The following is a 4,551-nucleotide window of genomic DNA, read 5'->3' as shown; positions in this document are numbered from 1 at the left end:
TGAACCCGCACCTTCCTGCTCCCCTCCATAGACTTCCCCTCTCTTGGATGATGTCATTCCATGCCTTGTCCCATCACGTACCACTGGGCCCATCTCCAAACCACAATGGTTACCCTCTAACCACAGGTCCTGACCTGCCAGAATTGCTATCATCTTTGGCTCACTGTCAGCCCTAAGAGAAAGAGGGTGACCTCCCTTGCAAAAGAATTCCAAAATCCCTACAGAGGGGTAACCAGTGCTTGAAAATCTCTTATGTCCAGATTTCAAGAAAGTACTGCCATTTTGAACTGCTCTAAAAGGTCTGGAGGGAGGAGGTGGTCCAACCAAGAAGATAAGAGTACTAAAAACCATATGCATCTGGGAGAGTAGAGTAATTTCCACTACACTTTTCCATGTACAACTTGCTTTAGAATTATTATTTTTAATCAACTGTATCTCCATCATGTCCTGTAGGTTAAGCAGGGAAATAGAGTGACCTACCCAAAACTATCCAGTATGAAGCATGACTTAAATGCAGAATGCGAAACTGTGTGCCCCTCCTCCCCTAACTGCTCAAATGCAACACAGCTTTCATGTCTCAGTGTAGATGGCAAAGAGAGCAGCGAGGAAAGATCCCAGTTACAAATGGTACGGAATGAACAGCTGCCTGGTGCTGCCTGGGCTTGGTTCATTCAGAGGGGAGAGCAGCTATTCAGGCCCTGCGGACCAAGCCGCCTACTCATGAGCAGCAAATTCAGAAAGGTGGGGTCCCTTCATGGTAGTCACAGCCACGCCCCTTCTCAGATTATACAACCTAAGATTACACAATTTTATAAATATAGAATAGTAATAGTTAGGGACGTATTGCAACAATCTATACACCTAGATCTTCGGGGGGGGGGTGTTCTATGCACATATATGGGCAAATGATTTGGAGTCATGTTTACCATGAAGTTCCATTGTACATAACCAAACTTGCACGCCATTCTCTTAAAACAAAACACCTTGTGTTTTCAGTATTCCTATATGCTTAAAAGCCCCCCTTTCATTCTGAGTGGGTGGTGCTAAGATGCTGGAGACAGGGACCCCGCTGCACACACTGGGAAAAGTAAAAGCTTGGGAATGACCAAAGGCACTCCCAGGCAACCGGCTTATTGAGCATTCCTTCTGATTTGTTTGTAAGGAGGTCAGAAGACATGGCATCAAAGCAGGTGTTGTCTCACATTTTCTAGTCTATTCCCCTGTTACTTTCCATATCGCAAAAAGTCCAGCCTTTGAGGAAAATAGTTGTGCAAGACCTCGACATCACCTCTAGCTGTGCAACCTGAATTTGCCAGTATGTCGTTGAATCCCACCTGGAAATACCAACAGCCTGGAAGTGCCACAAGTGAGAATTGCATCAAGTAACACGGTGAAGTTGAAACTGCGTCAAGAGAAAGCTGGTTTCTGTAACCTGTCCATACCCTGCAAAATTGCCTCCACCTTTTTGCATGCTTTCTTTTCCTTCTGCTAGATGGGGGACAGGCAAAGAAGCTGTATCAGGCAGTGTCATCCATCCTAGGAATCCTGCCCTCCCTTCCCCAGGTTTTTTGAGACTTAGCACTTTGAGACTTAGCACTATCCTCGCCCCTAGCTGAGGTCCTGAGCAAAGGTGCTACAATCTGCACCCAGTACCATTGTTCTTACTTTTGCTCTCAAAGCATGTAAGAAGTGGCTTTATATGGAGGCTGAGAACAAGTATTTCTGAAATTGGGATTTGAGGGTAAATGTACAGAGTTAAGGAGCAAACAAAGGGAGATTGTTCCAAGCATAGGAAGTGGCAGAAAAGAAAGTGAGACTGAAGAAGGGAAGAAAAACAGCTGACGGTAGATGGGGCAGAGCAGAGGGGAGGGTGCAACAAAGCAAACAAGCAAAGCATCCTTTGAATATGCCAGTTTGCTGTAGGGCTTCATTGTTTGCTAGCGTCAGAGAATAAGTAACACACAAAGCAAGAAGAGCTGTTGCATGCCGGTCTTGCTGGTGGGCTTCCTGTATGTATCTGTGAGAACAAGGTGCTGAACTTGATAGGCTTTTGGCCTGATGCATCAAAGGTCTTCCTATGTTCCTAGCCATTTTTACCTGTAGAGTGCATATTTTGTGGAAATTAACTGATGAGATGCACAGCTTGCAGACAAAATGGATATCCAATGTTTCCAGAAATCCATTTGGAAGGTGGGGGGAAAGAGGAGTCCTGGGTTCATGGAATAGTAGGCAGTGGTGACAGAAGAGTGATGATTCTTAAGGGGGAAAGGCAAAATTGTAATGTTTTTAAAAGCATCATAATCTTGTTACAGGAAAATATTAATTTCTTTATTTCTTTATGCAAACACCACCATTCTCCATACACATACTATTCTCAACCCAGAAAGGAAAACCCCTCTTCACAGGTCCCACCTTTTTCAACATGAGGCGTGGCATGAATCTACTTCTGCCAAGCTCTTTCCAGATTCCAGCTGCACAGCAGCTTCCCTGATTATTCTGCAACACCCACTGCTGAACATGTCAGGTTACGTACACACAATCTCTTACTTGCTCTTTAAAAACATTGTGGAATTCCAAACATTACTTCCAACATTCCATTGAAGGGTACTTCCTGATGGTGATTTTGCAAGCAGATCTAATGCACCTCCATTGGTTTCAGTTTGTACACAATTCCATCCCCTACTGATTCCTGTCTCTCTGCCTATTTACACTGCAATCTGCACAAGTGTGTGCATACACACAGTCACAAGTGTGTGTGCATACACACAGACACACAACAATGTAAAACAAGTACAGGGAATGTGTGACCCTCCAATGTTGTTGGACTACAGTTCCCATTATTCCTGACCATTAACCAAGCTGACTAGTGCTAATGGGAGCTGGAGTCCAACAACATCTGAAAGGCCAAGTATTTCTTATCTACGATGTTTCCTATCGCAAGTGTGAATTCTCCTAGTGTTTCCCATATGTAAGATTAACTTGTTGTTTTCCACAATATATCCATGCTTTATCCCTTAAGAATATGTTGCATATGTGTTGAAACTTTGTACATGCAAGCTGCATTGGTGCTCAGCTAGTTGAGTGGTGCACTTTTAGTTCTTTCTTTCAGCATGTGAAAGAGCAGAAATTGAATCTGAAACCATTTGCATGCAACACATGTGCTCTACCACTGAACTAGGGCCATTTCAAACTTCTCTACTACACTGTTTATAATACTGGTGTCTTTCATACTTGGGTTCCATACTTTCATGCTTGGGTTCCATTTCCTTCCAACGAGTTACAAAGAATCAACAGAGGGAGAATCTGCCAAAAAAGCACTTGAACATATTGCCAAGGTGTGCTTGAATGCAGCAGAAGAGTTGTCAGCCAACTTCCTGCATTACTACTTCCAAACATCATTTCACTGGAGTAGCTATCCTTTTGTCAGAGGCATAAATCTTGTACTTGCATGTCACTGCAAGCCCTGCTTCTGATGCGTTTTGTTCTGACTTTGTGTAGGTCTAAATGTCTTCATAGTTATGTTAATTCATATTAATATTTGGCTTCTATAAAGTTAGTTATTCCAGGAAAATGTACTTTTCAAGGATGCATTCCTGTGTACAGCCAGTCAGCTTGAATCCCATCTATCAAACTGGACAGCACTGCAGCTTAAGTTAATAGATCAGGGGTACCACCCTGCATAATTCATGTCCTCAGTTGCACTTTGCATTCCTTCTGGACAGATGGTCCAGAGAATAGGTTCAACCGTTCAACGTATTTCAAGTTTAATATGGCAGTGGCAGACTCAAACCAAAAGAGTACCATAATGTTTTAAATTCTTTCTGTTTATCTAGCCGTATCAGAACGGCTCAAGGTGGGTAACTCCTGAGCCAACAATTGCAACAATTAAACTACACTCATCTCATCCTACTTCTCTATACAGTAGGAGCTTTTGCACTACTTGCAGACAACATTCAGTTAAATAGAGTTTAAAACTGTACAGGAACATAGGAAGCTGCTGAACCATCTAGCCCAGCATTTGTCCATGGACCCTAGTAATGTCTACTCCAGACTTCCCTAGCTAATGACTTCAAGAGGTTTCGGACTACAATTGCATCAGCCCCAGCCAGTGCATGCTGAGTATGGTTGATGGGAATTAAGGTTCAAAACCTCTGGAGGACAGGTTGGAAAAGGCTAATCTACTTTGAGCAGTAGTGGTTGCTAGCATGTGCTTACCACCAAGCTATGGACCCTTCTCCATATTAGTTTCTGCCCCTTAGCAACTTTCTAATGTGTACTATATTTCTTATTTAGTACCTACCTCTCTTGTTTACTCTTGCTCTCAGAGAAGCTCACAAAAGTATGCACAACTCAAACGATCTTTTCACATTATGAACCGGACCGATGACACCTTGATGAAAGTTTGGGACAATGAATTGAATAATCTCAGAGTGTGTAATTATGTAAGGAGCACCTAGTCAAACGCACAGCGAACAAAACAGATATGCATATTCAGTTTTGAAAGCGAGCATGATTGACATCATCCTGACAGTTTAGAACAAGAACAGGTTT

The sequence above is a fragment of the Podarcis gaigeae genome (assembly GCF_964106915.1).
Source record: "Podarcis gaigeae genome assembly, chromosome: 3".
NCBI classification, from domain to species: domain Eukaryota; kingdom Metazoa; phylum Chordata; class Lepidosauria; order Squamata; family Lacertidae; genus Podarcis; species Podarcis gaigeae.
The sequence above is the reverse complement of the archived record's forward strand: the minus strand, read 5'-3'. Positions refer to the sequence as shown.